This window comes from Neolamprologus brichardi, chromosome 3 (assembly GCF_056152115.1).
Source record: "Neolamprologus brichardi isolate AB-2024 chromosome 3, ASM5615211v1, whole genome shotgun sequence".
Lineage (NCBI taxonomy): Eukaryota > Metazoa > Chordata > Actinopteri > Cichliformes > Cichlidae > Neolamprologus > Neolamprologus brichardi.
The window spans coordinates 42,662,486-42,676,141 of NC_142106.1; the positions used below are offsets into that span (position 1 = coordinate 42,662,486).

A 13,656-nucleotide genomic window follows, 5' to 3' on the forward strand; every position below is an offset into this window, starting at 1 on the left:
AACACTCCTAGCACGCACGCTTCGCTCAGGCTAACTCTGCGGCTGAGCCTTCTCCATCTTTTCTTGAGGTAGCGCGCAGCGTGCGTGTCCCCTGTTCTTATAACGAACGCGCGCTTGTGCGAAAGCGACTGCGTTTGCGCGTCTAAATGTGTGTCCTTGACCAGCTGCACAGGGCAGAGGAAATGAGGCGGAACTCAATCTGGTCCACACCTGTCTCGCTCCCTCCCTCGCTCCCTCTGGAGGGAGGAGCCTAGGGCCTCAAACACCCCCACACGCACAGCTTCACAAGTGCACTGTTCACAATCTGTATGAGCCGATAGATTATGCATGCAGCAGTCAGCTAAGGAGCTTGGATCTATTAATGTATGCACCGAGACAGTTTTATGTTTGTGTATGCTTCATGAGCAAGAGAGAAGGACAGAGAGAGAGAGAGAGAGCAGTGGTGTGTGTGCTCTCTATGTTTGTGCTGCATGACAGGCTAAGGGGAGAGGAAGAGATTAAAAGAGTGACACACATTAAATATAGAGAAAGAGAGGATGACAGAGAGAGGAGGAGACTTCTTTAGGAAAAAGCAGAGAGGCGAGGAGTGAGGCTGGAGGGAGAGAGAAGATGAAGAGATCAGGGATGACACTCTGAGCCACACAAGGACAGAGAGAGAGGGGGGGGGGGACAGTGAGAGAGACTGCACTGGTACGGGAGGGTGGGGGCGAGGGGGGTTACTCTGGGACGCCAGAACCCAGTGACATGACACAGATGCACTGAGCTACTGTGCAGAGAGCAGTGGGTGGGGGGAGGAGGGTACTGAGGGAGAGAGGAGGGGAGGAAGAAGAAGAGGCGATGAGTATCTGTGAGAGCTCACTGTACTGTTTCCACTCGATGGTGAGGAGAAGATGATGGCAGGTATAGTATAGAGATGGAAACCATAACAGCAAGAAAAAAAAGGCAGAAGCACCAAATAATCAGAGCCTATAATGTTTGAGTATGAGAGTATGTATTTACACGAAATTTGAAGCACCTGTTACTGCTGCAACTGTGAAACCGAGACGCCGGGGCGAGGTTCTGCCAGCCGCTGGTCATTTTCAAACACAGGTATTACCCAACGTAGGTGCGCGTGAGAATGAGAGCTATTTAGCACAATATTTTACTTTGTTTTAGATACAACGGTGCTGGTAATAGTTTACAGCTAGTGAGTGGTTGTCGCGTGTCCCGAGTCGTGCGCGCTCCACTCAGACGAGCCAAGCAGAACTTCCACGAGTGAAAACGTGGCCGACAGGAAGTATTTCCTGCTTGTCTGCTGCATGTCAGAAAGGAAGACTCCATCCAGTGGTCTGACATGTCGGACTCCAAGTGTGAACGTTAGTGTAAAGCACCGTCTGTCATACATGTCATCACATGCGCATGCCTTTACGCTGCCCAACAACAAGGGAAGAACATATCTGAAAGCACCGAATACAAACCATGAAAGGATTTTTTTAAACCAACTTTTTAAATAATTTCTTTTCTTTATTAATATGAAATTTGACCAACAGGCTCTAAAATAATCAAATTATGTTTAGGTTTGTGTTATGAGGATGGTTAACACTAACATCACTGTGACATTTTTCATAATGTGTGTCACCAGGTTAGAGAGTGAGAGGAAAGTGTATTAATGATGGTAAAAAAACACAGTGTTCACTTTCAACAGGGAGAGAAAGGATGTCAGAATAAACATTCATCCACATCTTTGTGGCAGGAAGCGACTGGGTGTATAGGAAATGTAGTCTTAATGATAGTAATATAAATTGTGAAAAACAAAAGCTGTCAATCATCTCCTCCATTTGCCTACTTATTTTAGACTAATTATAGTGACATATTCCAATTTGACAGGGATGCTTAAAAAAAATGCAGCCACCTCAATGCAAAGCGCAGACTGCAACCTATAGAGAATTATATATGCCGTCTCGTCTGCACAATAACATGCGCCCACACACCCGTGCACATGAACTCATTTCCAAGTCGCATGCAAAGGACCTTACAGCTGAAGAATGTGTGTTTCCACCCACACAAACACACAATTACTGGCTTTTCTTTCCACTACACAACATATATGCCAAGCACATGCATTTATGCAGAAGCGGGCAGGCACAGTGGCACAGTTTTCCATCCATCCCTTTACCCTGCACGCCCCCCCCCCCCCCCCCCCCCTCCCTTATTTGTCTCTTCCCTTGCCGTACACCTGCCAGGCCTACAGCAAGGTCACACACCTCAATTACCCCGCGCACATGCACACACATATGCACAAAGAGTGAGAGAGGGAGTGCGATAGTGAGGGAAGATAAGAAAGGAGGGGGCGAGAGCAGATTTCACGCTACCCTGAGCAATGGCTAGCATGCACTAGTGTTTCTGACATTTTATTTATGATGTGCAGTGTTCAGTCCCCAGCTCTTTTCTTTCTTATCTCTCCCTTTGTGCCTCTTAGTCAGACTGCCATATATATGTTACCCTTTGTTAAAAGAAACCCAGAAATAGAGCGCACTAAGTTACAGAATCCACCATCTGTGACTTATCATTTAAAGATATTTTTCGGTCCATGCAGTTTTGAATATTTGGAAAACACTCCACAGTATTTTACTCATCAATCGCCAATAGTGGCTGAAACCTGAGTAGCGACTTTTAATGACTAGCTGAATGTCAATAATAGATATCAGGCGGCAATAGCAACGCTAATCTACCTCACAAATACAGCCGTGAATCCCAGTGTGCCCCATAGCCATATTAATACAGCAGCTGTGTATGTGATCCTCCTATTAGAGCTTTCCATATCTGCAGGCAGACTGCTGTTCACCCGAGCAGCCACAGGAGGCAGCCAGCTGTGTTTACACTGTGGGCTAATGTAGCTACCATATGGCCACAGAGCACAGGACACATGCAGTGGACGCCACCGCTCAAACACCACACTGCTGCACCCAGGAAGCGTTAAAAGCAGCAATTTGATTGGAAGAGTCGCCTGAGCCTGAAACTGAAGAGAGCAGACAGAAACAATTTGTGGGAGAATATTTGGCAGGCAGCGGGAGGGCGGAGGACTTGTTTAGCCTCGAACTCTGCGTAAGAAGGGAAGCACAGTATATTACAACCACCTACACGTCGGCCTATGCCCATCAGCGGATGAGTGTAGGAGTTTTTAATTTGTTAGCCATCTCTTATTAAAGGATTCTGAACTCCCAAAGCCACTTGAACTTATGACCTGAGGATTTTCTACACATCTGAATGCATTTAAGGTCACAGGTTTTTATTTCCTATTTGCAGCTCTGCTACCTTCGGCACAGAGAGGAGAAACATGCAGAGAGAAGCCCAAGCACACACAGTGAAGCATGTAATTCTATACATCCCTGATAGAAATCCTGTGGGACAGACTCAGCCTGTCTCATGACCTCCTCCATCACCCTGCCCCACCCAACCCACACGCAGACAATCCACACTATATGGTATCGCCGCAGTACAGTGCAGGCAAATGTGCAGCTTGCCGCCATGCATCTAACACCAGTCGAACAAAAGAGAACAACAGAGAAAATCAATTATAATGTCCAAACGCGCGCACACAGCTACCTCCTTCTCTCTCCTCTGGTCTCTGCAATCAAAGCCATCTGATCACAGTGTGTGTGAGAGACTGATAGAAAACTGCCAAAATGCAAGCGGATGGGGTGTAGACGATTGGGTTTTAGGGTTTTAAATTACTAAAGATTTACAAGGTTAGGGTTGAGATGAAGGAAAGGCGAGGGAAGGATTAATGAAAGATGGGAAAAGGCTGTGAATGGACAGAAAAGATATTGGAGGGAGGTGAGGGAGGGTGCAGACAGAGCAAGGAAGGAGGAAGGACCAGACTTCAAGGCAGATCATATTACTAGTCTGGGGGCAAACACACACACACAGACCCATAAAGGTCACAGTGTACCCGCTGCCCTCCAGACACACTCACGCAGAGACACAGATCTCCTCGTAAACACTGAGCGACAGACCACAGTTTTGATTTCACACACAAGTCTGCAGAACAGTTAAAACAAAGAAAGTCAATCACACATGCAGAACGAGGCTAATGAAGTTACAAACACGAACGCTAAATCTTACCAGAAAAACAAAAAAAGAGTGACTCCAGCGTGCTCAGCTGTGACTTTTGAATCGCGCATTGAGAAGAAGTGGAGCGAGAAACATTGCGGGGCACACAAAAGCACAGTTATCACAGACGTTACACAAGTGAGAGGAGGTCAGGGTTCAGTGTGGAACTAGGTTAAAGAGACAGGCGACGCCGCACATGTGTGAGAGAGAGAGTAAGAGCGGTGAGAGAAAGAGTTTTTTTTAAATTGCAGGAGGATAAATTAGAAGAAGAGGAAAAAGTAGTGGAAGGATTTAAAAGAAGCAAAAGAATAGAAGGAGGAATGACAGGGAAGGTAATAGGAAAGAAAAAGAAAGCTGAACTCAGCCTTCCTTACCAACAGGTAATTATACCTGCCAGAGCCTCCAGTCACACACACACACACACACACAGATCTTCAACTTCCTTCTCCTAATAATGGTCCTCTGACTGCTTAGAAACATAATCAGGTTAATGCATTACTTTCAATCAGCTGGATCAATCGAGGTCACTGAGGGGTCACCGTTACTGTTCATGTGCACATGCACACTTTACAGCCGTGATTTTTACGCACACTTGTAATATTCCAATTAAAGACTTTGCTTTAAACTCCAATTATGACAAAATCTTCCCGTAATAAAAGTGTCACATGATGCCAGTACTACAAATACCAGTTAAAACGAACACCCCGTCTGCAAAGCCACCCCTTACAAATGTGATGAGAGATAATGAGTGTAATGGAACCACTGTGCCTCTCTTCCTTGCACTGAATGCACAAGTAGCTCATTTAAGGTTATACAAGCTTTGAGTTTGCGCATTATGCAGTAAAAATCTGATGTAGTATGACAAACCTCGACACATTAATCAAACAGGGAAACCGGTGCGGGACTAAACACTGCATTCCGTTCTTGCATCATTAGCAGCAGAAGTTAAACACATATCCTGCACGCAAACCCCCTTTTTCTGACTCCAGGCCACCGCTCTGGAGTGCGGCTCCAAGGACGCGCGCGCTCATGCGTTCCCCAAAGCCGAGAGGCAGACGTGAGTATACAAGCAAATTCACGCAAACGCGTAATGAGAAGCTGCGCAGGACCACATCGCTTGGTCGAAGCGCCGCAAATAAACAAATACGGGGAAAACACAAAGAGGACAGCCCGAGAGCAGGAACCTTCAAAGAGCATTCTGTCGCATGCAATTACAGGGTGCAGTAAATGCACGCGGCACTGGCCCAGCTGCTGTGCGTTTGTGTGTTTATGCAGTTGCATTATAGATTCCTTCTGTGTGTGTGCAGTTTACATTCCAGCCATGTAGTAGCTGCTGCTATTCACAGAGCAACAGCAGGATACGCCTCAGAGGGCACACAACGTCATCACATAAGATGCTAATAATCAATACAAGCAATACAGCAGAAGGAACAAATACTTCCTTATCATTAGATGTACTTGGTACAAAATGCAGCTGACTGCTGTTTATGGTAAAACTCATTCTTTGGTGTTGCTTAGCCTCTCTGTGATCCCTCCCATCGTATCATGACCTATAAAGAACTGCAGGGCCCATTATTACTGAGCTAGCACAGTTTAACAGTCTACAACCATCCATGCACATTATGCAAGAGATGCTATAAACATACGCACAGTTCCACCGTTGACCTTTATAAAGCAGCAATAAAATCAACCACGGGCCAAAGACTTGTGCTTTAGATGCACACACACCTGTGCCAGTCACTCACACGCTCTCTGTGTGCCTGTGTGTGTGTTTTATGGATTTGGGGTTTCTGTAGTTGTAGTGACAGAGCCCTCTCCTGACTGAAACAACTGGAAGTCATTACCTTAAAATCAACAAACCCAGGCCCCTCTCCTCTACACAAAGAAGCCATGTGCACACTCAGCATACTACTCCTGCCAATGGGTCTGTGTGTGTGTGTGTGTGTGTGTATTCTCAATGTCTCAGCATGGCTACTTTTCTTTCACCGTCCCAGACATCTCTTCATCTGTGCTCCCCTTTTCTTTTCTCTCTTTCTAATTCGTTTCTCTCTCTCGAGCGTCACAGGCTGCAGCTCAGAGCCAAACCTATCTGTGCAAATAAGAAGTCGAGCAGTACGTGCTCCTAACCTTCCCTCAACCTGCCCAGCTTCTCTGCCTTTTGTCTCGCGCTCGGCTAACCAAACGGCATCTTATGCAGGCTAGTTACCGTGGTACGCATTAGCACCAAGGCCAAAGCTAATCTTCTTGAGCCCTTTGACCCCCGCATAATAGAATTAGTCACCTAAGCCTTATCCCTTTGTGTTTTCACAAACTCTGGAATATATATAACTACTGCAATTAAAGAAGAAGCATAGCACTAGCTCATGTAGCCGAAAAACAAATCAAAAAATGAATCAATAAAAAATGACAGTTGTGAAAGTAGAGTTCACTCATGGTACATGTACTATTTAACACACCAAATTGCACCTTGCTTTGGAAACAGTACAAAGACAGCTCACCAAAGCCTGATTCTTTCCAAATCAAACACATCATTTTTTTAAAACAAACTACAATTAATGTCCAAGCAACATATGAATGAATCGGTCTAGATTAAGCCAGCATTTGGCTTAATCGCTGTTTGACGCTATATTCTGCACACATGAGCTCAGAACCACTTTTGTCTTCTCAGTTTTGTCCAGAACTGCAGCGATGACTCGAAAGCGTCACCGCGTTGAGCTGTCAGCTCATTGGATCAGCTCCAGGAGCAAACAGACAATTACGAACATCAAAGCGTCTCAAACTATTACCTGAACACGAGCTGTTAATAGCCCAGCCCCTCTCTCCGCAAACGCAAGCCAGCCACGGCGCCAGCCATCCACCCGTCCTCCCCTCACCTCCACCCCTGAATCTCCTATCTTGCCTGTCTGCTCCTCTCCTTCTCCTCCCCCCTTTTCCCCCTCCAGTTCTTTAAACACGAGGGGGGAGGGGGCTTTACCCCTCTTCTTTCTGCCCCCCCTTTTTTTCTTCGCCAGGCAACACACTCAATCACTCTTACAACCCCCCAAAACCCACCCCACCTCCTCCCCACTGCTATCTCAACCTCCATTCCAATGAATGTGCAATCCCCCGACCCCCCTCCAACCCACCCCTTTTCTTCAGCCATGGGGGACTGCCCTGGGGCTGAGGAGGGGGTAAAGAGGAGAGCAGCACATGTACACACACAATTTCAGTCGCAAAAACACAGCACACCCCCCCACTCCCACCCATCTATCGTGTGTTTACGTATGTGCACATCTGCAGAGGAACACAGGAACATGGTGGGTGACAGACGTGAGGTGGGGGAGTTGGGTGGCGTCCTAATGGCTCTCAGAGCAGGAAATGGCTTGTTGCTACACAGACAGCTCCAGAGTCAACAGTCATCACAGGCCTCATCCCCGTATTTTATCTGCATTGGCAAAACACACGTCCACTCGCAGCTGGGCAGGGTCAGCCCCTCCCACCGACTAATGACTATGCAAAACTGTTCCTGCAGGGCAAAAAAATACAACTGCAGCCGTCATGAAGGTAAACTGTAAGGAATCTGCGTGGGGACATCACTATAATATGTTTATTTAAAAGCCCTGTACCCGCGGTGCACACTACATTTATTGTTTTAAACCTTTGTTAACTTTCTATTAGGTTTTCCTGGAAAGTAGTGTTTGGTTTCCTATGATGAAAAATATGAGCTGTTTTAAAATGCAAGAATGGATAAAAACAACTCAAATTCATTGCTTTTCCTTTCTGCTCCTTCACTGCTCACATTCCATTATTTAATGTCTTTGTTCTAATATAACACCTGAAACCTAACACGCAGCAACTCAACTCTGTGACCTGCCTTATCTTAATCAGTTCTGCCCAGCTCTAATGTCAGATCTATCTCTGCTAATACAGCATACTCTGTTCTCTCTATGGGAACCAGCAGCACAGTATAAACAGATTAGCGCAGCATTAGTGCTGGCTGCGTCCTGTATACAATATTTCCTAATTGGGCAAGGCTATGTGGGATAGAGAGTGTGCAGCTATGATGTATTCCAGTCCACAGCAGGCGTCCGTGGCTGAACCATGCCTGGCACGCCACTACAGGATAATGACAGCTGGACAGGAAGTGGTGGATATAAAAAAAAAAAATGAATAAAATGTAGGAAAAGGAAACAAAAGATAAAAGGAAAGAAATGACAGAGCAGAAGATGTTCTACTTCCATTGGTAATGGACTAATGAAAAAAAAGAGAGAGAAAGGAGGAAATTCCCCAGGGAAAACAGGAAGGGTGGGGGCAGCAAATAAAATAGTAACAGAGATTTTTTTTTTTTTTGCCTTGTGTGTGGAAATGTGTGTGTGCGCATGTGCAGACCCGGACGCTCACGTGTGTGAGTGGGAGAACTGGAGGGATCAGTTTACAGTGGGACGCGTGAGATGTCTTTCTAGTCAGGCTTTTATTCTAGGAATGTTTGTATTGGTTTGAACGCAGGGGGGCAAGGACTTAATTAGGACAGGGACCGACACGCCAATGCACACTCACACAAATGCACACAAAGTCACATAGTGACACCAATATTAGCTCCAGGCAGACGCCGGCGCAAGTGTTGAGTTTCTCACACGCTTACACTGAGGAGCGTGCACATAAACACGCACACACAAACACACACTCATTTTAAAAAACAAGTGCTAACCACAAGACTAGAGCAGACCAAAAAAAACCCCCACCCCACCACCACGACCAGACCACAACACACTTGACAGGACAGCGCACACTTTGTATTAGTGAGCTGTGTGTGTGTTGAAAAACTAATAATGGGAGTCGGCATCTGCGCGTGCAGAAGAGACAGGCATTCACCCGGTGCCTGAGCGGTAAAGTCACAAGATCCATGTTCCAGCACGGTCACCTGCCAATATCATGACAGAGAGATGAAGTCAGAAAGTGCAAGAAAAAGGAAAGCACTGAAAAAAAGCAGAAGAATGTGCAAGAAATAGAGAAAGCCTTTGTGCAAAGCTGGCATTTAAATCAGCATGGAGTGAAGAGGAAAGAGGAAAGAAGGAGAAAAGAAACTCAAGAGAGGAGAGGAGGAAGGATGAAGAAGATTTTTTTTTTTAAAAAGACACAAGTAAAAAAAACAAAACCCTACTTTTGTGTTTTTTTTTGTGAGCCAGCTGGCTGCACATCCTCCTGGAGCCTTTAGATCACCCTGCTGTGAACTGAACCGCTGCTTTAAAAACCAGCATGCTGGGAGCTTTAAGAGTCTTCTTACTGGGTTTCTTCTGCTTCCCAGCAATAGTTTGATTTCAGAATATTTGCTTGCATGAAAACCGCCATATGATGGCTATTATGACAGAAGCCTTAACTCTACACACAATCAGCCAGAGCAGCACAAATCCTAATTCAAAAAAAAGAGAGAGAGAAAAGAAAAAGGAGGGGGCTTAGTTGTTCAGTGCTTGTCTATTTTGGGGGCATCCCTTACATGCAAAAGTTTGGGTACACCGCGAGACATAAACACTCATGGCCGTCCACAAAAGCGTACACACACACACACGGCCCCAGCTGGAGCACACAAGCTCCCTTTGTGCTGTATTCCTCACGCCTTTCAGCCTTAGCTTCAGCCTTTAGCTTTAGCTTCTCTCCATCTGCACACACACAAACGCACACACAGAGCAACTTTCTCCTGCTTTTGTCTGCAGAGCGGCAGTGGTCAAACAGCTGAGAGGTTTGTGGATATGAAGCTCGCCTTACCGTGGCCGGGTCCAGGCCGAGCACAGAGGGGAGACCCAGGGCTGGATCGGTGGTGTAAAAATAAAAAAAATAAAAAATAAAAAATAAAAAAATTCCAAAAGCAGCTTGTCGGTTAGAGCGTCAGCCAGCTCAGCAGATTCCCACTACCTTCCCTTCCCTCGCCTTTCCTGCTGTCTTGCCTGCCTGTGCTCCCAGCTTTGTGCGTGCCTTGTATTTTCCCTTTAAACTGCACAGGCTGCTTCCCCCCACCTCCTCAGCGCACACACGCGCACTGAGCCAACACACAAAACACTCACTGCTCCTGAATATGACACTGTTGTCAAAAGCATTCAGTGCAGTGTTGTTGTTGCTGTTGTATATATATATATATATATGTATATTTCTTATTCTACAGCCTGCAAAGGAAGAACTGAAGGGGTGAGTGGGGAAAAAAAGACACCAAAACAGAAATCCTCTTTGTCTTTCTTCTTCTTCTTCTTCTCTAAATAAAATAAAAGTGACACTGCTTTTAGATCCTGCTCTTCTCCTCGGTCTGTGTTCCTCTTCCTCACCCTCTCTCTCTATCTTTCTATATTCTGTCTCGCTTTTTTCCCCCACTCAGTAGTCAAACAAAGAAAGGAAAGGAACAGAGCGAGCGCACACACACACACACATGTGCGCACAAACACGCACACACATACATATATAACACACATTCGGCTGCTTTCTCTCTCTCTTGCTCTCTCTCTCTCCCTCTCTCTCTCTCACATGCACAAGCTCGGAGCCCAACCCCCCAGCCTGCCTCCCTCTGATTTTTTTTCTCGCTCCCTGCCTTTCTCTAAACAGCACCTCCCCCCTTTCCACCCCCCCTCGCCCCCACCCCCCCATCCCTCCCTCAGCCTGATCTGGCCTCGTTCTCATTCGTCTACCACCGCTCTCTCTGTTTCTCTCCCTCCCTCCCTCTGTGTCAAGCAGATGGGATTGGAGAGCAGAAGGAGCCTCCGTGCTCGCTCTCCACCTCGATTTCTCTTCTTCATTAATGTGATGTAAGCCTGATGGAGACGTGCATTGACCTACAGTAGACGCACTAATGATTAAAAAAAAATATAATCAATACAGATGTAGAAAACTGTGGTTTATAAAACTCTGATGCTGCTGCTGCCATGCAGATGTGAATCGATTAACACCGAAAATCTTCACGACCAACAGATGTGAGAAGCCGGTGATGACCCACTTAAACATTGGACGTCGGATAGACGTGCAGATCGTGTCTATATTGGGTCCATCGGTCCTCGGCCAATTCTTGACATCTATACGACGTCCGACCATGACCCAACCTGGACGTCAATGTGACTGACGTTCAACATTTGAACTTTGATGAATAGCAACATTGTTGTTATCAACACAATACATATGAATAAGGATTATTTATAAGCAAACATGATTTATTATGCGTTAGCCTACTTTATTCAGTATATGTGAGGTTTTTTTTGTTATTTCACATTTTCCTGTTTTTCCTTAATTGGTTTATTTATTTCAACGAATCAGCTTATTTGTTTGTAACCAGGTTAAAAAAGTCATTTCTTAAAATGTGTTGAAATATTAAAAACATTGAAATCCATGCTGAAATGTAAAATAATAATGGTTAAAGTATTTAGAAAACATTTGGAATTCCTTCAAAAAGAAGTACAATGTGTTTAACAAGATTAAAAGAGCATTTGCATTATATATGGTTTATTTTTACGAGTATAGTGTTTTATTGTGAAGAGCTTTGTAAGAGAAAGCGAATTTGGCTGTGATCGGTAGCTGGACTGAGAGAAGTTGAGATGCACGGGTTGTGTAAGTATGAATGTTTGAACTGGACTATCTGCTCTACGGTCTTTGTCGATGCCCACATTTTGCAAACTGCCTGTAAGACACTGGGAACATTTCTGCTCCAAAGCCACCGAGCAGCTGCTAAGTTTTGTTTTAGCGTCAAGAACCCAGCGCCATCTTGGAGGTTTCTGCTGATCACTCTGCCTTCCTGCATTCCTTCACTCATGACTGTTTCTATACAGAAAACATGTCCTCCACTCTCTGGAAGCATGGGACTACAGCGTCTATAGCAGTCCACAACCTTTTTTGCGCCACGGACCGGTTTATGCCCGACAATATTTTCACGGACCGGCCTTTAAGGTGTCGCGGATAAATACAACAAAATAAAACTAGTACCAGTACCAAAAAAAAAGAAGATTTATTCATAACACACGTGAAAAGACCAAGAAAAAACGAGTTAACGATAAAAACAATAACAAAATAACGCTGAAAACCGATAAAAACCCTGAAAACTATACATTTCACACCTGAGCCTCAACTCTCGCGGCCCGGTACCAAACAACTCACGGACCGGTACCGGTCCAAGGCCCGGGGGTTGGGGACCGCTGGTCTATAGCATGACGTCTAAAATACGTTGAAGTTGGACAATGAAAGGACGTCTACAACGACGCGTTTGGATTATAAATTGCATGTACATGGAGGACCTACTCATGTCAACACTAGACATTCAGTAGACACTAAAAAAAGACGTCATCTGGCATTACAAAGCAACCCATTCAGTGGACCAAAATTGTACATCCAAAAATGACTTATTAAAGACGTCACTGTGACGTCACTTTGCGCAGTGGGAAGGCTTTGGGGAACAGAGACCAACACAAGGCTTAGTGCGAACAATAATGTCCAGATTAAGAAACAACTTGACCTACCTTTACAGACTTTGGGATTTATTTCGTTTCCACCGTCTAAACTTTTGGGGGTGTTTTTTGTGCAAAGTTGAACCTAAAGAAAAATTCCCATTTTATGACGACTTGGCCTAATTCTTCAATGAATCTGAGTCACTGATCCAGCATGGAGAAAATGGTCAGACTTGGCTCACTTGTAACCTGCTCCGGTTTTGCCAACAGTTAAGGCAAATCAGATCACATCATAAAGCTGTAACGATCCTTCATAGCACAAGTCTGCATGTGTGTAACTACTAAACAAAGTTGAGACTGGACAGTGTGGCTAATTTGTTTACGTATGTTTGATATGTAGGTTTAACTGGAACCTCATCTGCTCAACTTTTTACTGATACATGTAACAGCAATAATACCCATATATAGGCGCACACATACACACATATATATGGGACCCCCAATGAGATTGAATGTCAGCCTTTATGTTTTCCACTACTTTCTTTCCTTCCACTGCTTTGATAGTGTTTTTGTTATCTTGAACATCACAAGACATTTGTGTAACTAATGAAGAGCTTTTCAGATTGATACTGAGCGTGCAAGGCTGACCAGTGAACAAGGAAAGCTATTCAAAATGATCTTTTAAAGTGTTTTCTAACAAGTAACACTTTGTTCACAGAGCTTTGGACCACTTTATTAAATGCGTGGGTACAAAATGTGCTGCATGTACAGCAGGCACAGAAACTAAGTTCAGGGGTAGAGACAGTAGTGTCCACTTGCTGACATGTTGCACACAAAAATGCATACTCCATGCTTCCTCTTCTTCACAGAGTTGTTTCCTAAAGCTCACGTTTAGACACACATAAACACACAAAATGCCCTTTTAAGTGCTGTCCACGTGCAGGAAGATGGAATTCCAGAGCAAAGAGAAAAAGTACAGTCGGAAAGCCGGCAGAGAGAGAGAGAGACAGGAGGGGGGGTTGGCGGTTACAGGGTGACGGTATGGAAAGTACAGCATGGAGCCACTGCTCTCTGACCAGGGCACAGACTGGAGGAAAGATTGGCACTACTATTGCACTGCCTGACTCCTATAGACCCCAACCCCCCACCCACAACAAAGATGTAGGGGCACCAT

General features: G+C 45.1%; 1 protein-coding gene across 7 annotated transcripts in view; it reads right to left on the reverse strand.

Moving 5' to 3' along the window:
• Nucleotides 1-13,656, reverse strand: part of kdm6ba (lysine (K)-specific demethylase 6B, a) — a 117,507-nt gene that overhangs the window by 38,517 nt on the left and 65,334 nt on the right. The window contains exon 1 of one of the 7 annotated variants that reach the window (XM_087837686.1): nt 9,835-10,449. The exons of 4 other annotated variants lie outside the window; for them this stretch is intronic. The gene's annotated coding sequence lies outside the window, so the exon portion shown is untranslated. Of the gene's footprint in view, nt 1-4,104; nt 4,225-6,878; nt 6,897-9,834; nt 10,450-13,656 lie in introns of those variants that run through there. 2 more of the 7 variants (XM_087837689.1, XM_087837688.1) reach the window with 2 other exon arrangements.